The sequence below is a fragment of the Bos grunniens genome, chromosome 5 (assembly GCF_055505025.1).
Source record: "Bos grunniens cultivar Pamir isolate PY7600 chromosome 5, Bosgru_T2T1.0, whole genome shotgun sequence".
Classification (NCBI taxonomy): Eukaryota; Metazoa; Chordata; class Mammalia; order Artiodactyla; family Bovidae; genus Bos; species Bos grunniens.
This window is the reverse complement of record NC_141169.1, coordinates 94,042,517-94,067,500: the sequence shown is the minus strand read 5'-3', so window position 1 is coordinate 94,067,500 and position 24,984 is coordinate 94,042,517. Positions and strand designations below refer to the sequence as shown.

The 24,984-nt window shown below is 38.8% G+C and overlaps 1 long non-coding RNA gene across 1 annotated transcript in view; it reads left to right on the top strand.

Annotated features, from left to right (window-relative positions):
- LOC147372619 (uncharacterized) overlaps positions 1 to 22,820 on the top strand; it is a 25,444-nt gene extending 2,624 nt beyond the window's left edge. The window contains exons 2-3 of the long non-coding RNA XR_015164891.1: positions 4,752 to 4,899; positions 22,663 to 22,820. This is a non-coding gene — a long non-coding RNA (uncharacterized LOC147372619). The remainder of the gene's footprint in view (positions 1 to 4,751; positions 4,900 to 22,662) is intronic.
- Positions 22,821 to 24,984: the final 2,164 nt, after the last annotated feature.

The following is a 24,984-nucleotide window of genomic DNA, read 5'->3' as shown; positions in this document are numbered from 1 at the left end:
AAAGGATTATTAGTTCAATGATATATGAATTATTCAGCATTCAACATTCAATATATATTTTTGAGTACTCCCATGTATAAAAGCACCATTTTATTTGCAGGAGATGTAACAGTGAATAAAACTGATGAAGTGGCTGTTACCATGGGGCCTTCCTTCTTGCTGTGGAATATAGACATTAAACATATAAATTAATAACATGCTATTAGGTAGTAGTGGTACTATAGATAAATACTGAGCAAAACAAAAGGATAGAGGCTAATGGGGCTTCTAATTTTGATGGTATAGGCAAAGGGTACCTCTCTGAAGGGTTTGATCCCTGGGTTGGGAAGATTCCCTGGAGGACGAAATGGCACCCCCCTTCAGTATTCTTGCCTGGAAAATCCCATGGACAGAGGAGCCTGGCAGGTTACAGTCTGTGAGGTCACAAAGGGTTGGACACGACTGAATGATAGGTACACACATATGCCTCTGAAGAAGTGCCTTTTGAAGAGAAACGTCAATGAAGGCAGGAAAGAAGTCTTACATATATCTTGAGAAAAGAGTATTTTTGGGCAGAACTGCAAAGACCAGTAAGTGGGAGTATTTTTATTGATTTAGAAAAACAGTAGGCTGTTATTGCAGGTGAGAGAGAATTAGTAAGAGCAAAAAAGCTCAAATAATGTTGGAGAGTTAGGCCAAGGCCAGTTCCCAAAGGCATTTATGTCATTTAGTTTAGGTGTCATTGTTGGACTCGGTCGGTTACTTATTTTAGGTATGAATGAAAGAGAACCATTTGATGATTTCTTTTCAGGGGAGTTAGCTAAATAATATACTTGTTTGTAATACACATGTTTATAATAATATACATGTTTTAGGAGCATCATACTTGATGATAAAGGGAAAAGTCCTGAGGTAGGACAAGAGCAGAAGCAAGGATACCTCTTGGATGGGAGTGATGGCTATTCAGATGCGAGAGGAAGTTGCCTTAGGCTAGGTGCTACTGGTGGAGCCAGTAAGAAATGATCAGATACGTTTTCAAAGTGGAGCCAAAAGGATTACTTGATAGATTGTTCATAAATATTTAAGAGAGAGAAGACAGGCAGGACTCCAGTGTTTTTGGCCTTTGTAACAAGTTAAAGATGATACCATGTAACGAGATGGAGGATGATGAAGTATGGGCAGGTTTCAGTTTTCTACAAATCAGATGTTTGGGTTTAGACATACTATTTACAAGCTATTTAATAGATATCCATGTGGAGTGAGCTGTCAGGTAAATACTAGGTAACTTAGTTTGGACTTCAGGGTAGCGCTTGCGACAGAAATTTATATTTATAATTGGAAGTTAATGATAAAATTTATATTTAAAGTAACAGAATTAGATGGGATCACCTAAGTGGTTAGTGTAGACAAAGAAGAAAAGAGGAATCAAGATGATGAAGATGAGCCCTGGTGTGGCTGATTAATTTCATTAAAGACCCCACAGCTGTTCCCTTCCCTCTACCTCTGTTCTTTGCCATATAATTGGGCTACAGCATTCTGACACTGGACTCATCCCTGAAACTTGCTATGGTCTACGGGAAGGGAAGGCTTGATAAAGTATTCATACATTTCTGCTGAGGGCTTACCTTCTACTCTTACCATGAGAAGACGCTTACCAGGGCCCTCTGGTCCCAGAAGAAAGATGAGAGACACAGGGTCAATCCAAGGGGGATAGGTGAGTCCAGCTGAGAACAGACTAGAGCAGCTAAACCCCAGAGACCTGTGAAATGTTTTTATTGCAGACAGACTGAGTTTCAGGGTGATGCTTTATAGCCTTATTGTAGCAATATATAACCAATACATTTGGGCTCCTCCAGTATTTAGAGGTCTGACAAGGAGGAAGATTCATATCAGATACTGAAGAAAGCATCAGTGAAGAAAACCTGGACAAGTGTCCAGAAACCCAAGACACGAAAGCATTGCAAGAAGGGGGAAGTGACCAACTATGACAAATGCAATGAACATTCATGTAAGCTAAAGACTGAAAATTTATCATTATATTTGGCAAAGGAGCATCATTAATGCCTTTAATAAGAGTGATGGTAAGAAAAGCCTAATTTAAGTAAGTTCTAGGGAGAATGGTAGATAAGTAAATTGAGATAACTAAGATGAGTGATTTTGCTTTCAAGGCAGTGGGGTCAAGATAGAAAGAGAATGTGAACAAAGAGAGTTCCAGTTTTGGTTTCTACATGAGTTGTATTACAGATTGTCCATATAAGAATAAGAATCATCTAGTTCAAAGGAGAATAAAACAGATAATGCAGGAGAAAATGAGGATCATTAGGACATCAAAGACCTTGAATAGGTAGGTTGGAATAAGATCTAGTAACCAAAATATGGACTTGTCCATAGGAGAACTGGCAATCCATCTGTTCAGTTCAATTTAGTCACTCAGTCATGTCCGACTCTTTGTGACCCCATGAACCACAGCACACCAGGCCTCCCTGTCCATCACCAACTCCTGGCGTTTACTCAGACTCACGTCCATCGAGTCAGTGATGCCATCCAGCCATCTCATCCTCTGTCGTCCCCTTCTCCTCCTGCCCTCAATCTTTCCCAGCATCAGGGTCTTTTCCAATGAGTCAACTCTTCGCATGAGGTGGCCAAAGTATTGGAGTTTCAGCCTCAGCATCAGTCCTTCAAAGAACACCCAGGACTGATCTCTTTTAGGATGGACTGGTTGGATCTCCTTGCAGTCCAAGGGACTCTCAAGAGTCTTGTCCAACACCACAGTTCAAAAGCATGAATTCTTTGGTGCTCAGCTTTCTTTATAGTCCTACTCTCACATCCATACATGACCACTGGAAAAAAACATAGCCTTGACTAGATGGACCTTTGTTAGCAAAGTAACGTCTCTGCTTTTTAATATGCTATCTAGGCTGGTCATAACTTTCCTTCCAAGGAGTAAGTGTCTTTTAATCTCATGGCTGCAATCACCATCCACAGTGAGCCCAGAAAAATAAAGTCAGCCACTGTTTCCACTGTTTCCCCATCTATTTTCCATGAAGTGATGGGACCAGATGCCAGGATCTTAGTTTTCTGAATGTTGAGCTTTAAGCCAACTTTTTCAGTCTCCTCTTTCATCAAGAGGCTCTTTAGTTCTTCACTTTCTGCCAGAAGGGTGGTGTCATCTGCATATCTGAGGTTATTGTTATTTCTCCCGGCAATCTTGATTCCAGCTTGTGTTTCCTCCAGCCCAGCGTTTCTCATGATGTACTCTGCATAGAAGTTAAATAAGCAGGGTGACAATATACAGTCTTGACGTACTCCTTTTCCTATTTGGAACCAGTCTGTTGTTCCATGTCCAGTTCTAACTGTTGCTTCCTGACCTGCATATAGGTTTCTCAAGAGGCAGGTCAGGTGGTCTGGTATCCCCATCTCTTTCAGAATTTTCCACAGTTTATTGTGATCCACACAGTTAAAGGCTTTGGCATAGTGTGATCCACATAGTCAAAGGCTTTGGCATAGTCAATAAAGCAGAAATAGATATTTTCCTGGAACTCTCTTGCTTTTTTCATGATCCAGCGGATGTTAGCAATTTGATCTCTGGTTCCTCTGCCTTTTCTAAAAGCAGCTTGAACATCTGGAAGTTCATGGTTCATGTATTGCTGAAGCCTGGCTTGGAGAATTTTAAGCATTACTTTACTAGCGTGTGAGATGAGTGCAATTGTGTGGTAGTTTGAGCATTCTTTGGCATTGCCTTTCTTTGGGATTGGAATGAAAACTGACCTTTTCCAGTGCTGTGGCCACTGCTGAGTTTTCCAAATTTGCTGGCATATTGAGTGTAACACTTTCACAGCATCGTCTATCAGGATTTGAAATAGCTCAACTGGAATTCCATCACCTCCACTAGCTTTGTTCATAGTGATGCTTCCTAAGGCCCACTTGACTTCACATTCCAGGATGTCTGGCTCTAGGTGAGTGATCACACCATCACGATTATCTGGGTCATGAAGATCTTTTTTGTACGGTTCTTCTGTGTATTCTTGCCACCTCTTCTTAATATCTTCTGCTTCTGTTAGGTCCATACCATTTCTGTCCTTTATTAAGCCCATCTTTGCATGAAGTGTTCCCTTGGTATCTCTAATTTGTTACGGTGCAAATGTAAAGTTTAGGAGGGGCTTAGATAAAACTGGGTTGGTAGACTTGCCAGTGGAAGGATAAAGTCTCCTGATCGTTTGTGTGTGTGTGTGTTTTTTTTTTTTTTTTTAATTTATCAATTAAGAAGTAAAACTGTCAGCTGAGAGTGAGGAAGAGGAGTATAGTAGGCAGATTTCTAAGATCTGTAAGATGACTCCCTTATTTTCATATTATACTCTCTCCTTGGAGTGTGGGTGGAACCTGTGATATGAAGAAATACCACTCCTGTGATTGTATTAGTTACTCAGTCATATCTGACTCTTTGTGACCCCATGGACTGTAGCCTGCCAGGCTCCTCTATCTGTGGAATTCTCCAGGTAAAAATACTGGAGTGGCTAGCCATTCCCTTCTCCAGTGAATATTCCCAACCCAGAGATCAATGACAGGTTCCTGAACTGCAGGCAGATTCTTCACTGTCTGAGCCACCAGGGATTATATCATATGGCAAGTGAAAGAGTATACTGAGTGGACCTGACCTAATTAGTTTATCCCCTTGAACAGAATTTTTTCCTTTCTTGTTTATGAAGAAATCAGAGAGGTGTACTCTGACTGGTTTCAAAGAAAACAAATATCTGTTTTGTGAACTGTTTAAGGGGGCCACAAGGCAAGGAAATGTGGGTGGCTTCTAGGAGCTGAGAGTGGTCCCCAGCTGACAGCAGTAAATTGGAACCATCATCCTATAGCTTCAAGAAAATGAATCCAGCCAACAACCAGCAAGCACGGATATTTCCTCAGCCTCTGGTGAGTACCGTAGCCCTGGCCCTGATGTCAGCTGGCTGAAATCCTGAACAGAGAATCCAACTCCACCACATTTGGACTTTTGGTTATAAAGTGAAGTAAGTAAAGTAAGTGATGTATTAATCATTCAGTCATGTCTAACACTTTGTGACCCCATGGACTGTAGCCCATCAAGCTCCTCTGTCCATGGCATTCTCCAGGCAAGAATACTGGAGTGGGTTGCCATTCCCTTCTCAGGGGATCTTCCTGACCCAGGGATAGAACTAGGGTCTCCTGCACTGCAGGCATATTCTTTACCTGTTCGGATTATAAAACAATGAGATAATAAACTTCTGTTGTACTTTATTACACAGTCATAGCAAACTATATTTGCCACTATGAGCGAACACAGTATCAGAGGTTTGGGTACAAAAGAAAAGGCACCCAAGAGAATGAAGAGTGAACTGACTTCAGAACACAGAAGGATTACTGGGCAGTGCGGAGGACCCATTTGAGGTTTGCAGTCATACATTTAGAGTGAGAACTGTCAGAATGTGAAACTTAAATAAAGGTAAAGAACAGGTTAGAGGAGAATTCAAATTTAATTCTTACTGTGAATTGACCAGTTAAACACATGTAAGGAGAAGAGATAAAGTTACATGCAAAAGAATGACTATTACATTAGATCAAGTGATGCAAACAGGGAAAACAGAGACGTGAGGACAAGAAGAGGTGGAAACTCAAGTTCAGCGGGCTGAACATCCCAGTGGGGTTTCAGATTTGTAAGAAGGAGATACTCATGGAAAAGCTGGAAAGAAGAGGTCTGTAATATTACTTGACTCTTAGACTTTACTTTGATGAGATCCTTTGTCCACCCTTGAATTGGTCATCGGTGCCCTCAGTGCTAATAAAAGTGTACACTTTATTGTTCAGCCATAAGTCATTTTCTACTCTTTGAGACCCCATAGATTGCAGCATGCCAGGCTCCTCAGCCTTCACTGTCTCCTGGAGTTTGCTCAAATTCACGTCCATTGAGTTGGTGATGCTATCTAACCATCTCGCCCTCTGCCGCCCCCTTCTCCTCCTGCCTTCAATCTTTCCCAGCATCAGGGTCTTTTCCAATGAGTCAGCTCTTTGCACCAGGTGGCCAGAATATTGGCTTAGCTTCAGCATTAGTCCTATTAAAAAGCAAAGACATCACTTTGCCAACAAAGGTCCATCTAGTCAAAGCTATGGTTTTTCCAGTAGTCATGTATGGATTGTGAGAGTTGGACCATAAAGAAAGCTGAGAGCCAAAGAACTGATGCTTTCAAACTGTGGTGCTGGAGAAGACTCTTGAGAGTCCCTTGGACTACAAGGAGATCAAACCATTCAATCCTAAAAGAAATCAACCCTGAATATTTATTGGAAGGACTCATGCTGAAGCTGAAGCTCCAATACTCTGGCCACCTGCTGTGAAGAGGTGATTCACTGGAAAAGACCCTGATGTTGGGAAAGATTGAAGGCAAAGGAGAAGAGGGCAGCAGAGGAGGAGATGGTTAGATAGCATCACTATCTCAATGGCCATGAGTTTGAGCAAACTCCTGGAGATAATGAAGAACAGAGCAGCCTGGCATGCTGTGGTCCATGGGGTTGCAAAGAACCAAACACAACTTAAAGACTGAACAACCACAAGGAAAAGAAAGTATAAGTGGGCATCTGAACAATGCTACTCTTTCTCTGTGCTATGTTTTATGAAAGAAAGAACTGAGACTTGTTGGGAATTTCTTGGCTGTCCAGTGGTTAAAACCTCACCTTCCTACACAGGAGGTGTAGGCTTGATCCCTAGTCAGGCAGCTATGATCCCACATGCCTCATGGCCAAAAAACCAAAACATAAAACAGAAGCAATACTGTAACAAATTCAATAAAGAAAATAAAAACGGTCCACATCAAAAAAATATCCTAAAAAAAAAAAAAAAGAATTGAGGCTTGTGTAAGAAAGGGTAATATATTCACATACTCTGATGTGTTTTGGCGTGACTTTAGGACCTGGGATACAGCTAAGATTTGTTAACTCTTTGTGTCAGGGAGACAGAATTTTGTTTTCAGAAATTTACTTCTCCCTGGTGACCCCACAAGTGGCAGAATATAATTTTATTGTACTTCTACCTTAAAGATTTTTTTACATCTATTGAACCATGGGTTCTGGACTGAGAGGAACTAATATTATGTTTCCTTTGATAAGACTATAAACACTAGAGACTCTCTCCTTAAGCTGGCCTAAGGCAGCCCAGAACTATGGAGAAAAACTTCAAAGTCATATCACAGAATTTCAGTGGATATCATCTTTCCTATACTAAAGCAAAAGGGTAGAGGTAAATAATTCTTGTTAATATTATTTTATTTCTCTAGTTTTCTGATCGGTGTTACTAGAGGTTTTTAAACCTCTAATGTTTTACTAGTATCAGTGTTTTACTAGTATCTTCAAAGAAACACCTTTTAAGTTTTGATGATCAACTCCATTGGTTTTTGTTGATTTGGATGTTTTTCATTTTATGAATTTCTGATATAAGTTTTTATGATTTCATCCCTTCAACTTTGGGCTTACTATGTTCTTCGGATTTATTGTGCTGAATATTCTGTTGAGTTTATAAAGCAGATGGTCAATACTGATGAAAGTTCCATGTATGCTGAAAACAAGTGTACAGTCTGTCTTTGTTATTGACAGCATAAAAAAACAATTTTGATTCTATGTATATGTATATATATACATATTAATAAACATATATATGTATAACTATACAATTTTTGACTTGAAAATTAATCATATTTCCATTATTTTAATGGATGTGTTCAAATTTTTGACGTGTATATAGAAGTCTAAGAGTTACTTATTCTCTCTTCTCCCAATAAGATAAAATCCTTAATTATTTTATCTCCAATATTCCTCCATTTTATTTTCTGTTTTTGTGTGGTATTTCAGTTTCAACTTGTTTCTTGAACACACACACACACCCAAACTTTTGTCTTGTAGTCAAAGACAGAAGCTTCTGTTTTCTTCTGTAGACGTTTATTCTCTGAAAATTGGGAATCTTCTGTTTTGTTTTTTTTTCCTTCATTCATCCTCATATAAAGTCAAAGTCACTCTCAATTTCATATCTTCGTATCTCTTGACTACATTTCTTTTTTCCATCTTCACTTCTCCCCTTCACACATGTAAACAGGCTACCATTATCTCTAGCTTGAAATGAGATTCCTAACTAGTCTTCTTGCCTCCAGTTTTGCCCACTTCTGATCCATTCTATCCACATAGCAGCCAGAATGGTACTTCATAACAAAACATGACTTCTTGTTTAAAATCCTTTCAAGATTCTTATTGTTCTTAGAAAAATATAAACTTCTTAATGTAGCTTAACACGATGTTATTGCTTAGTCGCTTTGTGTTTCAATTCGTCTCTTCTCTTGTTCACTTTCTTTCCAGTCGTTCTGGGCATCTCTCAGCTTCCTGCACTCAGCAGGATCTTTCATCTCTACACTGCTACATGAGTATTTCCTTCTAACTAGTGCACACTTGTCTGTTTTGCTTGGCTAATCTTTATTCATCCTTCAGACCTGAGCTTAGAAGCTATTTCCTTTAGGAAGACTATGCTGAAGTAACTCCTCATCTAGATGTCATGTGCTCTGAGCTTGTTCAGTATGATACTACTTCTTAGAAACCTCGGGCTGACTTCACTATAATTGCCTTTTAAGATTTGCTGCCTTTCCTGGACTAAAACCTGTGATGACAGGAATCAAATATGTAGTGCTTGACATACAAAACAACTTAATAAATATTTGGGTAATTAATATTGAATGGATTGTGCAAAGTATAAATGATTAAATACAGGTGTTATTCTGCTACTGAGCTTACGTTGGAAAAACTTCTGTTGAGAAATGCACTAGGAAATTACTCTAAAGGGGAATTTGATAAAGGGTGAGTTTATCTTACATCCTCTAAAGGGGAAAAAATGGAAACTTCACGAGCCAGCAAGGTGGCCAGGTAACCCTGCAACCTTGCTTATAACACCAAATAGAGAGCATATCATACTGTCTGTAGTGATACAACTGGAAGAGAAGATTGAGAGCCAGAGCAAAAGATATGAAAAAATTGTAGGCGACTCTTCTCTCTAGAATTCAGGGAATGTATGATCTTGAGATAAATCACTTAATCTCTTGATGTCTCATTTTAACTATTGAGTATATAATGAATGATTATTCTTAACTACTGCATGGGGTATTGTGAGACTTAATTTGCTAATGTTTATAGAGGGCTTCAGATTGTCTGATTAAAAGTATGAAGTGTCATCATTATTATACTATAAAAGAGTATGTGAAATTTTATTTTAATTTCATAAATATGAAATTATACCTTTCCACTTTCACTGAAAACGTTCTGAAATTCATACACATAAATTGGTACATGTTTTAATCTAGGTCTACAGGCACTCATGTTAGCTGTTCTTATTCCTGTCTGTCGACCTTGCCTGCATCTCTATTGTCCAAAATTTACATGATTTTGACTATAGTAGACCCTACAAAAAAGGCACAATTTCTTTTTATTAAATCACTGCTCATATAAGTTGAGATCTGTGTATTAGGGTGACTTTTTCCTTCTCTTCAACCTTTGATTCATTTGGTGGATAATTTCATTTCTGGGCTTCCCTGATGGCTCAGACCGTAAGGAATGCAGGAGACCCAGGTTTGATCGCTGGGTCTGGAAGATCCCCTGGAGAAGGAAATGGCAAACCACTCCAGTATTCTTGCCTGGAAAATCCCATGGAAGGAGGAGCCTGGCAGGCTACAGTCCATGGACACGACTGAGTGACTTCACTTTCCTCATTTTTAAATGTAAGGCTCTTTGTGGATCATTTGCAATGATGTGGATGGACTTAGAGTCAGTCATACAGAGTGAAGTAAGTCAGAGAAAGAAAAATAAATATTGCGTATTAACAGAAGATCCCTGGGAGTAGGAAATGGCAATCTGCTCCAGTATTCTTGCCTGGAAAATTCCATGGACTGAGGAGTCTGGCAGGCCACAGTCTATGGGGTTGCAAAGAGTTGGACATGACTAGGCGATTGAGCACAGCACAGCATGGAAACTAGAAAAATGGTACAGATGAACCTATTTGATGGGCAGGAATAGAGACTCAGACATAGAGAATGGACACGGGGAGAGGGATGAATTGAGAGAGTAGCACTGACATATATATACTACCATGTGTGAAACAGACAGCTAGTGGGAAGCTGCTGTATAGCAGAAGGAGCTCAGCTTGGCGCTCTGTGATAACCTAGAGAGGTGGGATGGGGGTAGGGTGGGAGGGAGGTCTCAGAGGGAGGGGATATAGGTATACACATAGCTGATTCACACTGTTGTACAGCAGAAACTAGCACATTGTAGAGCAATTATATTCCAATAAATAATAAAATAATAAATAAATGTGATCCTCTTTATATGTGGCAGCTTTCTTCCCACATTCTTAAATATCCTCCCAGTTTTGTATCCAGTCAGTGAAAGTATTACAAGCTCAATTATTTTTCCCGGAAGTGCACTCCTGGAGCATCATGCTCTGTTTCCCTCTGCCTGAGTTGCTCTCCATTGTTGCTATGGACCATGGAAATTTGGTGTTACACTCCTGTGGCACTTTCCTTATTCTCTGCATGCATTGTCCTCATGTTTCTTTGTTTACTATCTGTTTCTCTAGAATCTTCCTTAGAAATGTGTATAGGAGGTGAAATTTTGGTAATATTGCCTGTCTTAAAATGTCACTATTTTATCTAAACACTCAGCAGATAGTTTGAATATAGGGTTCAATAGAAAGTAATCTTTATTCAGAGTGTTATAGAATATCTCCCTTGTTTTTCCAGGTTCAATGTTGCCATTTTTATTTTTCATCTTTCATATTTTTTTTTCCTGAAAAGTTTAGGATCTTCTTTCTACCTTCAATGTTATAAAATTGTATGATGCTGCATATGGGTGAGGTTTTTTTTCATTTATTGTGTTTGGCACTCAATCTGGCAAGTTAGATCCTTTGGTTCTGTGAATCTCTTTCATGTCTGGCTTAATATAAGACAGCTGGATCCTCATGGCTGCTTCTGTATTCAATTTGTCTAGATATTACATATTGTGTAACCTCTGAAAAACTCCTCCATATACTCATGAGTATGAAAGTGAATAAGGAAAATAAAGTCTTACTATTATTATGAAAATAATTTTGACCTTGCGGATCGCCTAAGGAGGCTATGGGGGAATCCCCTGGGCCTCCAGACCACACAGTTTAAGGACTGTTTGTGCACACACAGACACACAAACACATACACACACTCTCTCTCCAAAAACTTACCTTGCTTTTTTGTCTTGTTTTATTTATTTATTTTTTCACAGGTTTTCTTTTTCAGTTCTTGCTTGTTTTGTTGGAGTCTCCCTTTTTTTATGTTAGAGATTTTCTTCAAGCATCTGATAACAGTTGACTGACAGTCCACATTTAAGAATGAAATCCTGATTAGATACTGTTTTGGGAGGAATAATCTTCAATTAGTGAGTTCCTCCAAGGGCAGAGGATATCAACCTTATTAAAAGCAATGACTTTTTTTTTTTAATCACATAGTTTAGAAATCTGCTTTTACTACCCTGAAATGAAAATAGCAGAGTGTAACCTATCAACACATGTGATTTTACCAATAACACTGCCATGCCATAACTATAATATAAAAAGAAACAGCAGAAAGTCACTCTAATAAAATATGTATTTCAGTGTATAAACCATCAGGCATAGGTCCTCTACACTTCACTGTGCACATAATGAGGTAGTCAGCTGTTTGCACATACCTGTAGAATCTCTAAAGATGACAGCTATAAATACAGACTGATACAGCTGTCTTGATGTACATTACTGACATCTTAAGTACCATAAGCAGCACTGTTCTTTGCAATGTGATTTTAGGAAATGGTGAAGAACTCTTGGTTAAACTCCAAACAATGTGCTGGCTTGCTTCAATTTACAATGGCATCCCTGAAAACTTCAGTCTATGTTAAGGCCATACTAAAATACCTGTCTCTATATGTAAAATATAAAGATAAAAGAAGGTATCACTTATATGAAAAATGCAGTTAAGACTATAGATTCACATGGTTTAAAACTTTTTTTTATTTTGCCTATGTGTTGTCTACTGTGTGATCAGAAAATCTACAGAGATGTGGGATAATTCTTCACTGTGAGGGAGTTTTATATGTGTGATGTCTGGAATCTGAGTCTCCTACTCATTAAATGCCAGTAATATTCTCCCAATTCTTGCAGCAACCTACACATATCTAACCTGCTGCTGCTGCTAAGTCGCTTCAGTCGGGTCCGACTCTGTGAAACCCCAGAGACGGCAGCCCCCCAAACTCCCCCGTCCCTGGGATTCTCCAGGCAAGAACACTGGAGTGGGTTGCCATTTTCTTCTCCAATGAATGAAAGTGAAAGGGAAGTCGCTCAGTTGTGTCCGACGCTTAGCGACCCCATAGACTGCAGCCTACCAGGCTCCTCCATCATGGGAATTTCCAGGCAAGAGTACTGGAGTGGGCTGCCATTGCCTTCTCCTATATCTAACCTCAGATCAGATCAGATCAGTCGCTCAGTCGTGTTCGACTCTTTGCGAGCCCATGAATCGCAGCACGCCAGGCCTCCCTGTCCATCACCACCTCCCGGAGTTCGCCCAGACTCACGTCCATCAAGTCAGTGATGCCATCCAGCCATCTCATCCTCTGTCATCCCCTTCTCCTCCTGCCCCCAATCCCTCCCAGCATCAGGGTCTTTTCCAATGAGTCAACTCTTCACATGAGGTGGCCAAAGTACTGGAGTTTCAGTTTTAGCATCAATCCTTCCAAAGAAATCCCAGGGCTGATCTCCTTCAGAATGGACTGGTTGCAACTCCTTGCAGTCCAAGGGACTCTCAACAGTCTTCTCCAACACCACAGTTCAAAAGCATCAATTCTTCGGCGCTCAGCCTTCTTCACAGTCCAACTCTCACATCCATACATGACCACAGGAAAAACCATAGCCTTGACTAGATGGACCTTTGTTGGCAAAGTAATGTCTCTGCTTTTGAATATGCTATCTAGGTTGGTCATAACTTTCCTTCCAAGGAGTAAGCATCTTTTAATTTCATGGCTGCAGTCACCATCTGCAGTGATTTTGGAGCCCAGAAAAATAAAGTCTGACACTGTTTCCACTATTTCCCCATCTATTTCCCATGAAGTGGTGGGACCAGATGCATGATCTTAGTTTTCTGAATGTAGAGCTTTAAGCCAACTTTTTCACTCTCCACTTTCACTTTCATCAAGAGACTTTTTAGTTCCTCTTCCCTTTCTGCCATAAAGGTGGTGTCATCTGCATATCTAAGGTTATTGATATTTCTCCCTGTAATCCTGATTCCAGCTTGTGTTTCTTCCAATCCAGCATTTCTCATGATGTACTCTGCATAGAAGTTAAATAAACAGGGTGACAATATACAGCCTTGATGAACTCCTTTTCCCATTTGGAACCAGTCTGTTGTTCCTTGTCCAGTTCTAACTGTTGCTTCCTGACCTGCATACAAATTTCTCAAGAGGCAGATCAGGTGGTCTGGTATTCCCCTCTCTTTCAGAATTTTCCACAGTTTATTGTGATCCACACAGTCAAACACTTGGGCATAGTCAATAAAGCAGAAATAGATGTTTTTCTGGAACTCTCTTGCTTTTTCTATGATCCAGCGGATGTTGGCAGTTTGATCTCTGGTTCCTCTGCCTTTTCTAAAACCAGCTTGAACATCAGGAAGTTCACGGTTCACATATTGCTGCAACCTGGCTTGGTGAATTTTGAGCATTACTTCACTAGTGTGTGAGATGAGTGCAATTGTGCGGTAGTTTGAGCATTCTTTGGCATTGCCTTTCTTTGGGATTGGAATGAAAACTGACCTTTTCCAGTGCTGTGGCCACTGCTGAGTTTTCTGAATTTGCTGGCGTATTGAGTGCAGCACTTTCACAGCATCATCTTTCAGGATCTGGAACAGCTCAACTGGAATTCCGTCACCTCCACTCGCTTTGTTTGTAGTGATGCTTTCTAAGGCCCACTTGACTTCACATTCCAGGATGTCTGGCTCTAGGTGAGTGATCACACCATTGTGATTATCTGGGTCGTGAAGATCTTTTTTGTACAGTTCTTCTGTGTATTCTTGCCATCTCTTTTTAATATCTTCTGCTTCTGTTAGGTCCATACCATTTCTGTCCTTTATTGAGCCCATCTTTGCATGAAATGTTCCTTTGGTATCTCTGATTTTCTTGAAGAGATCCCTAGTTTTTCCCATTCTGTTGTTTATCTCTATTTTTTTGCATTGATCGCTGAAGAAGGCTTTCTTATCTTTTCTTGCTATTCTTTGGAACTCTGCATTCAGATGTTTATATCTTTCCTTTTCTCCTTTGCTTTTCGCTTCTCTTCTTTTCACAGCTATTTGTAAGTCCTCCCCAGACTTCCATTTTGCTTTTTTGCATTTCTTTTCCATGGGAATGGTCTTGATCCCTGTCTTCTGTACAATGTCGCGAACCTCATTCCATAGTTAATCAGGTACTCTATCAGATCTAGGCCCTTAAATCTATTTCTCACTTCCACTGTATAATCATAAGGGATTTGATTTAGGTCATACCTGAATGGTTTAGTGGTTTTCCCTACTTTCTTCAATTTAAGTCTGAATTTGGCAATAAGGAGTTCATGGTCTGAGCCACAGTCAGCTCCTGGTCGTTTTTGCTGTTTAGAGCTTCTCCGTCTTTGGCTGCAAAGAATATAATCAATCTGATTTCGGTGTTGACCATCTGGTGATGTCCATGTATAGAGTCTTCTCTTGTGTTGTTGGAAGAGGGTGTTTGTTATGACCAGTGCATTTTCTTTGCAAAACTCTATTAGTCTTTGCCCTGCTTCATTCCGTATTCCAAGGCCAAATTTGCCTGTTACTCCAGGTGTTTCTTGACTTCCTACTTTTGCATTCCAGTCCCCTATAATGAAAAGGACATCTTTTTTGGGTGTTAGTTCTAAAACGTCTTGTAGGTCTTCATAGAACCGTTCAGCTTCTTCAGCATCACTGGTTGGGGCGTAGACTTGGATTACTGTGATATGAATGGTTTGCCTTGGAAATGAACAGAGATCATTCTGTCGTTTTTGAGATTGCATCCAAGTACTGCATTTCGGACTCTTTTGTTGACCATGATGGCTATTCCATTTCTTCTGAGGGATTCCTGCCCGCAGTAGTAGATATAATGGTCATCTGAGTTAAATTCACCCATTCCACTCCATTTCAGTTCGCTGATTCCTAGAATGTCAATATTCACTCTAGCCATCTCTTGTTTGACCACTTCCAATTTGCCTTGATTCATGGACCTGACATTCCAGGTTCCTATGCAATATTGCTCTTTACAGCATCGGACCTTGCTGCTATCACCAGTCACATCCACAACTGGGTATTGTTTTTGCTTTGGCTCCATCCCTTCATTCTTTCTGGAGTTATTTCTCCACTGATCTCCAGTAGCATATTGGGCACCTACTGACCTGGGGAGTTCCTCTTTCAGTATCCTATCATTTTGCCATTTTATACTGTTCATGGGGTTCTCAAGGCAAGAATACTGAAGTGATTTGCCATTCCTTTCTCCAGTGGACCACATTCTGTCAGATCTCTCCACCATGACCTGCCCATCTTGGGTTGCCCCATGGGCATGGCTTAGTTTCACTGAGTTAGACAAGGCTGTGGTCCTAGTGTGATTGGATTGACTAGTTTTCTGTGAGTATGGTTTCAGTGTGTTTGCCCTCTGATGCCCTCTTGCAACATTTACCGTCTTACTTGGGTTTCTCTTACCTTGGGTGTGGAGTATCTCTTCATGGCTGCTCCAGCAAACGGCAGCCATTGCTCCTTACCTTGGACGAGGGGTATCTCCTCACCACCGCCCTTCCTGACCTTCAATGTGGGATAGCTCCTCTAGGCCCTCCTGCGCCCGCGCAGCCACAGCTCCTTGGATATCTAACCTAGCACTCCTCTAGGAAATCCTGCCCCAGGATGATCAGAACAAGAGTTCAAATTTTGTTTGGAGAACTTTAAAGTGTGGTTCATCATATCAGTTTCTTTTTAGTTTACAAATCAGCCCTTCACCCTCTCTAAGACTCGTGTACCTAATCCTGAAACTCTGGTTCCAAGGCTTTGGAGAATGGGAGGTGAGGTTGGGCTGACTCTCTAGGTGGAGGGTAGTGCTTGAGAAGGCTGATGACAGACAAGTAGTCAAGATTTATCAAAATGCCCAAATGCTGTTAATAAAAACTCTCAGCCATTTCTCTGATTACAAACTGTTAGGGCTCTTGCTTTTTGTTACTTTTGTTGAAAACACTTAGTGCTTTCCAGTGATCTACAGGGAACATTGGTTTCCTTCCCCTCACTTTCCCTCCTGTAAGCACAAAAATCTTAGCTTCCTCTGGTCTTCTTAACACTTAGCTCTCTTCCACTTACTTTCATTTCCCAAAATTTTGTTGACCTCTCTCATCTGCTGTTGTCTTTCCCCTGGGTCTCCTCCTTGAAGTTTTAAAGATTTTTATTTATTTACACTTTTGGAAGGTAATTTAATGAAACAGCATTTAATCAATGATATTGAATTGGAAGTCCCTGTATTAATTTGTAATTAGAAAAATCAATATCATTAAGGTATGGCAGAGACTAAAGATTTATGAAAAGGAAACCCAAGAGACTTTTAAGCTATTTCTTGGCATTCTCTAAACTTTAACATCACAAAGCTGTATATATGGGCCACAGTCTTTATTCTACTAGAAGTGCCTTTCTAATAGGGACAAGAAAATTTTGTACTAAGAAATTTTCCTTGTTCTCCTTGTTGTTTTTGTTACTTTTCTTCCAGAAAATGTTTAACAAAATATATTCAAACCTAATTGATATACAATATTATATTCATTTCAGGTATCATAGATAGCAATTTGACATTTACATAGTTTGCAGAATGATCACCATGATAAGTCTAGTAACTATTTGGGCCAAACAGTTATTGTTAATCTTATTCCTTATGTTGTATGTTACTTGCCCATGGCTTATTTATGTTAATACATGAGATTTGTACCTCTTAATTCTCTTCACCTCTATCTTCCAAACCCCTACCTCCTTCCCCTCTTGTGACCATGTATTTGTTCTCTATAAGTCTGTTTTCGATTTGTTTTGTTCTTTACACTCCGTATATGAGATCATATGTTGTTCATCTTTCTCAGTCTAACCTATTTCAATTTAGCATCACATTCTCTAGATCTAGCCACATTGTTGCAAATGGCAAGAATGTATCTATTTTTTATGGCCGAGTGGTATTCCATTCTTTACATATACCATATATTCTTTTCACAAAAAACTGTGGAAAATTCTGAAAGAGATGAGAGTGAAAAAGTTGGCTTAAAGCTCAATATTCAGAAAACTAAGATCATGGCATCCAGTCCCATCACTTCATGGCAAATAGATGGGGAAACAATGGAAACAGTGGCTGACTTTATTTTCTTGGGTTCCAAAATTACTGCAGATGGTGACTGCATCCATGAAATTAAAAGATGCTTGCTCCTTGGAAGAAAACCTAGACAGCATATTGAAAAGCAGAGACATTACTTTGCCAACAAAGGTCCATCTAATCAAGGCTATGGTTTTTCCAGTGGTCATGTATGGATGTGAGAGGACTATAAAGAAAGCTGAGTGCCAAATAATTGATGCTTTTGAACTGTGGTGTTGAAGAAGACTCTTGAGAGTCCCTTGGACTGCAAGGAGATCCAACCAGTCCATTCTAAAGGAAATCAGTCCTGAATATTCACTGGAAGGACTGATGATGAAGATGAAACTCCATACTTTGGCCACCTGATGTGAAGAACTGACTCACTGGAAAAGACCCTGATGCTGGGAAAGATTAAAGGCAGGAGGAGAAGGGGACGACAGATGATGAGATGGTTGGATGGCATCACCAACTCAGTGAACATGGGTTTGGGTGAATTCCAGGAGTTTGTGATGGACAGGGAGGCCTGGCGTGCTGCAGTCCATGGGGTCACAAAGATCTGGACACGACTGAGCAACTGAACTGAACTGAACTGATATATTCTTTATTCATTTATTTACAATGGACACATACTGCTACTGTATTTTGGCTATTGTAAATAGTGTCACAGTGAACACTGATGTGCATATATCTCTTCAAGTTAGTGTTTTTCTTTTCTTTGGGTAAACACGCAAAAGTAAAATTGATGGATCTGATGGAAGTTCTAGTTTCTAATATTTTTAAAGAACATTACTACGGATTTCCACACTGGCTGCACCAATTTATAATCTTACCAACACCGCACAAGGGTTACCTTTCTCTGCATCTTCACCAGCATTTGTTCTTTGTTGTATTTTAATGGCAGTCATTCTGAGAGGTATGAGGTGGTACCTCAGTGTAGTTTTAATTTGCATTTCTTTGATGATTAGTAATGCTGAGCACCTTTTCATGTGCCTTTTGGTAATGTATATGTCTTGTTTCAAAATATGTCTCATGAGGTCCTTTGCCAGTTTTTTTCAATCTTGTTGGTTGTTTTTCTGATGTTTAATTGTATTAACTCTTTGCATTTTTGAATAGTAACCCCTTACCAGATATATTGTTTGTAAATATTTCTCCCATTCAGTAGGCTACCTTTACTCCTTATTGATAGCTTCTCTTGCTCTACAAATGTTTTTCAGTTTGATGTCATTCTATTTATTTATTTTTGCTTTTGTTTCCCTTGTCTAAGGAGACAGATCCAAAAAATATACCCCTAAGAACAACATAAAAGAAAGTATTGCCTATATTTTCTCCTAAGAGTTCTATGATTTCAGGTCTTACCTTAAAGTTTTCACTCCACTTTTATGTTTATTTTTGTAAATAATGTGAGAAAGAAGTCCAATTTGTTTCTTTTACATGTGGCTATCTAGTTTTCCCCTCTTTTGAAGAGGCTGTACTTTCCCCATTGTATATTTTTGCCTCCTTTGCTGTAGACTAACTACAATATAAGTACAGGCTTATTTCTTGTCTCTCTATTCTGTTCCACTTACTCATGTATCTATTGTTGTGCTAACATCATACTATTTTGATTATTGTAGCTTTGTAATATTTGTATTAGAGTTGGTATTCAGGGACCTGATGCCTCCAGGTTTATTCTTTTTTCAAGATTTCTTTGGCTATTTGGAGTCTTTTGTGGTTTCATACAAACTTTAGAATAATTTTTTCTAGTTCTGTGAAAAATGCCTTTGGCTTTTTGATATGAATTGCATTGAATATGTAGATTGCCTTGTATAGTATTGTCATTTTAACAATATTAATTATTCCAGTTCACAAGCATGGGACATCTTTCCATTTTTGTGTTGCTTTTGATTTCTTTAGTCAATGCCTTAGTTTTCAGAGTAAAAATCTTTTATTTCTTTGGTTAGATTTATTCCTACGTATTTTATTATTTTGAGGCAGTTTTCATGTGATAACTTTCTTAATTGCTCTTTCTGATAATTTGTTGTTAGTGTATAGAGATGCAACAGATATCTGTATATTAATTTTGTATCTTGCAACTTTACTGAATTCATTTATTAGTTCTAATAGGGTTTTTTTTGTGGAATTTAGAGGATTTTCTATACTTAGTATTATGCTTTCTGTAAATAGTGACATTTTTATTTTTTACTTTCTAATCCACATTCCAGATTGTATATTTCTAATATACAACTTTTTCTTGTATGATTTCTGTGGTTAAAATTTCCAATACTAACTTGAACAAAAGTGGTGAGAGTGGGCATCCTTCCTGATCTTAGAGGAAAAGCTTTCATCTCTTCACTATTGAGTATGATGTTCTTGTGTGCTTGCCATATATATGGGTTTCCCTGGTAGCTCACCTGGTAGAGAATCTGTTTTCAGCAGAAGACCTCAGTTCGATCCCTGGATTGGGAAGATCCCCTGGTAAAAGGACAGGCTCCCACTCCAGTATTCTTGGGTTTCTCTGGTGGCTCAGATGGTAAAGAATCTACCTGCAATGCAGGAGACCTGGATTCGATCCCTGGGTTGGGAAGATCCCCTGGAGAAGGGAACGGCTATCCATTCCAGTATTCTTGCCTGGAGAATTCTATGCACAGAGGATCCTGGCAGGCCATATAATTCATGAGGTCACAAAGAGTTGGCTACAACTGAGAAACTTTCACTTTTGTGTGTGTGTGTGTGTGTGTGTGTGTGTATGTTGTGCTTATTATGTTGAGGTATGTTCCCTCTATACCCACTTTGTTGAGAATTATTTTAATAAATGGATGTTGAATTTGGTCAAAAGATTTTCTACATCTATTGAACTGTAATCCCTGGTGGTTCAGATGGTAAAGCATCTGTCTACAATGCGGGAGACCTCGGTTTGATCCCTGGGTTGGGAAGATCCTCTGGAGAAGGAAATGGCAACCCACTCCAGTATTCTTGCCTGGAAAATCCCATGGATGGAAGAGCCTGGTAGGCTACAGTCCATGGGGTCACAAAGAGTCAGACACAGCTGAGCGACTTTACATTTATTGAACTGATTATCTGATTTTTATCCTTTAGTTTATTAATCCAATTAATACATTGATTGATTTGCAGATATCAAACCATTCTTGCATGCCCCAGATAATTTCTACTTGATCATGGTGTATGATCCTTTTAATATAGTTTGAATTTGATTTGCTAATATTTTGTTGAGTATTTTTGCATCTATAGTCATCAATTATATTGGCCTATATTTTTCTGTTTTTTGTGGTTTCTTATTCTGATTTTGATATCAGGGTGCTGTTGGCCTTGTAGAGTGAATTTTGGAAAGTTCCTGTGCCTTCAGTTTTTGGAACAGTTTGAGAAGGATAGGTGTTAGTTCTTCATTAAGTCTTTTGTAGAATTTACCTGTGAATCTGTTTGGTTTTGGATTTTGTTGGAATTTTTAAAAATTATTAATTCAATTTTATTACTGGTAATTGATCTGTTCATATTTTCTATTCCTTCCTGATTCAGTCTTGGGAAATTGTACATTCATAACAATTTTTTTCATTTGCCAAGTTGTTAATTTTATTGGTATATAGTTGTTCATACCAATCTCTTATAATCCTTGGTATTTCTGTGATGTTGGTTGTAAGTTTTTTCTTTCATTTCTGATTTTATTTATTTGGGCACTTTCTGTCTCTTTTTTAAACTGGCTAAAGTTTTATCCATTTTGTTTGTCTTTTCAAAGAGCCACTCTAAGTTTTATTAATGTCTTTATTGTTTTGTAGTCTCTGTTTCATTTGTTTCCACTCTGATCTTTATTATATCTTTCCTTTTATTAACCTTGGATTTTATTTGTTCTTTTTTTAAAAGGGTTTTTAGATATAAGTTGGACTTTTTTACTTGAGATATTTTGTGTTTGTTTGCTCTTTCTTTTCTCCTTCTGGGATCCCCTTAATGCAAATGTTAGTGTGCTTGGTGTTGTCCCAAAAGTTTTTCAAAACTGTCCTCACTATTTAACATCCTCTTTTCTGTTTAGCTTGGGTGATTTACACTACTCTGTATTCCAGATCATTTATTTATTCCTTTGTATCATTTAATTTACTGCTGATACATTCCAGTGTATTTTTTAATTTTAGATATTGTATTCTTCAGCTCCATTTGGTCCTTCATATTTTCTTTGTTGAAATTTTCACCATATTCATCCATTTTTTTCTCAGTTTGATGAGCATCTTTCTGATTGTGACCTTGAATTCTTTTCAGGCTTGCTTATCTCCACTTCAGTTAGTTCTTTTACTGAATTTATGTCTTGTTCCTTTGTCAGGTCTGACCCAGACTTCTTTCAAACTACTCCCCTGCACAGGGACTTGAAGTGTGTGAGATTTTGCATGTGCCCTTTAAGAATGAAGTCTCAGTTTCTTATAGCCCTCCTGCTCTCCTGACATAAGTCCCACTGGTTTGCAAATTCAGATGTTCTGGGAGTTTGTCTTCCTGCTGCAGGCTCCCTGGGCTGGGGAACCCATGTGGGGCTTGGATGATTATAACATGTCTCTCATTTGTGATCCAACATGGGTGTGGGGGTCTTGACTGTATTATGTTTTCACATCTCCTACCCATTTCATTATGACTTTAGTTGTGGAAAATCTTTTCTGCTAATCTTTAATGTCATTCTCACAGATAGTTGCTCTGTAGATAGTTGCAATTTTGCTATCTATAGGAGGTGGTGAGTTCAGGGTCTTCCCTTTCCACCATCTTGGCCACTTCCTAAAGACTGGTTTTGAACTTAGTTCCTATATATTTCCTGAATCAGGATATTTTGGGGAATTCCCTGGTGGTCCAGTGATTAGGACTCAGCTTTTTCACTGCCAGGGCCCAGATTTGATCCCTGGTCAGAGAAATGAGATCCCACAAGTCATGCAGTGCAAAAAAAAAAAAGAAAAAGAAAAAAAAAAAACCCACATTAAATCAACGTATTTTGAAATGGAGTGTTTCTCTGACACTTTTATAAACTTTCTTTTATTTTTTTTCATACATTTTGCAAATTGCAGGGAATTCTACCTTCAGAATAGGAGGTAATTTAAATATATCAATAAAAATAATAAATAGGTAAAATTCTGAAGTAGTATGCAACTTTAAAAGTCACGTAAATAGAATTATTTAAAATAAAAAATAAAAAATCATTCTTATTTTTTAAATTTATTTATTTTTTTAATATGATTACTCTGCTGTGCTGTGCTAAGATGTTTCAGTCATTTCCAGCTTTCTGCTCCTCAATGGACCATAGCCTGCCAGGCTCCTCCATCCACGGGATTCTACAAGCAAGAATATTGGAGTAGGTTGCCATTTCCTTCTCCAAGGGATCTTCCTGACCCAGGAATCGAACCCATGTCTCTTACATCTCCTGAACTGGCAGGCAGGTATTTGTTTGTTTGTTTGTTTGTTTTTACCACTAGCGCCACCTGGGAAGCCCAATATGATTACTAATTGTACATAAATAAGGGTACAATTAATACTATTGATAACTGGATATGTTCTCTTCTGAATGCCTTGTTTCCTGCTATCTCCCTTAGACTTTCTAATCATCTTCACATGTTAGGGCTGAAGCAACAATTAGTCTGATCTCATCAGCATTGCCTCCTTCTTCAGGCCCAATCTTTGGTTCACTCCATCTCTGACAACTGTTCCCCACTTCCAGCCCTCTGGACATTTTTTTTAAATCAGTGGGAAGGTAAGTATCTTTTAATACTCTACATGGCTCATAAAAAATAAAGAAATATGGTATTTTTATACATATAGTATACCACACCACCTGCAAAAAAAAAATCCAGTCAAATTTAAGAGAAAATAAAGTGGAGACAAAAACCTGCTGACCTTGAAACTAGTAGAATCATGGGGTAGTACAAATGTTCTTCCAGCTATTGGAAGATTTTTGGCAAAAGAGATATTATATCTTTACTTCTCTACTTGATCTAGAAGGAAATACAATATAAAATTATATACAAACTTTATATTCATAAATCTTTATCTAAAATCAAGAAAATGTGTTTGCTTTGTGGGGTACTTCATTAGAGCAATAATGTACCTTGCTGTTTTATAGTATATTATTTATCTGTGTAATCCCAATACAGCCTAGAGTAACATTTCAAATATTAGTTCAAAAAGTTATTTGGCTTGTATTATGTCAAAAAATGAAGAATGTAATGCTTTTTAATCAAATTGACTATCATTATAAACAAAAGAAAATGGAAGTGCTTGAATGAATGTTTTTGAATTAAGTGACTTTAACTTTTGCAGGTATAAATCCATATTTCTGTAATATTCTTTTTAACTTTCTACTTGAATCATGTTATAATCATATAACTACACCTTTCCATCTTGTACCCTGCCTAAGATTATAGAAATAAGTTTTATTTCTAGAAAAAGAAATGGTAAGTTTTTAGCAACGTCTGATCAGTTTTTCTTACATTTATCGTCCAAGTATCTTCCCTGGTTACACTGTAAAAATCATTGCTGAGTATTAGAATATTTTGTCAATGGCTATTTTATCCATAGGAAGTCTCTCCAAGAAAACCAACAGAAGAAATAGCATATAGTGAAGTGATCACACAGGTGAGGAAAGAGCTGAGAAGCCCAGTGGGAAATGGTAAGACAATTCACAGATTAGGAACAGAAGGAATCTACTAGTAGGTCAAAGGGAGGATGTGTTGTCACAGCTTAGGGACCACTTTTACCTACAAATGCTCCATCAGTGGGAATATCTAGTAAGAGCAGAAGTTGCTAAGGAAGTGCAGCTGCTGCCAGAAATAACACTGTAGGCAGAGAGAAATGAGAACATCTTTGCCTTTCCTTTCCTTCCAGTTACCAATATCCTGCCAAGGACACCCATTGGCTGAACTTGAACCCAGTTAATGTGGACTCCCAGGAAATAACATTCAAAAAACTAAGATTATGGCATCTGGTCACATCACTTTAAGGCAAGTAGGTGGGGAAACAATGGAAACAGTGACAGACTTTATTTTCTTGTGCTCCAAAAATCACTGCTGATGGTGACTGCAGCCATGGAATTAAAAGATACTTGCTCCTTGGAAGAAAAGCTATGACCAACCTAGACAGCATATTAAAAAGCAGAGATATCATTTCGCCAATGAAGGTCCATCTAGTCTAAGCTATGGTTTTCCAGTGGTCATGTATGGATGTGACAGTCGGACCATAAAGAAAGCTGACTGCTGAAGAACTGATGCTTTTGAACTGTGGAGTTGGAGATGACTCTTCTGAGTCCCTTGGATAGCAAGGAAATCCAACCAGTCAGTCCTAAAGGAGACCAACCCTGAATACTCATTGGAAGGGCTAATGCCTGAGCTGAAGCTCCAATACTTTGGCCACCTGATGTGAAAAGCCAACTCACTGGAGAAGACCTTGAGGCTGGGAAAGACTGAAGGCAAGAGAAGGGGACAACAGAGAATGAGATGGTTGGATGGCACCATTGACTCAATGGACATGAGTTTGAGCAAGCTCTGGGAGTTGGTGAAGGGCAGGGAAGCCTGGCATGCTGCAGTCCATTGGATCACAAAGAGTTGGACA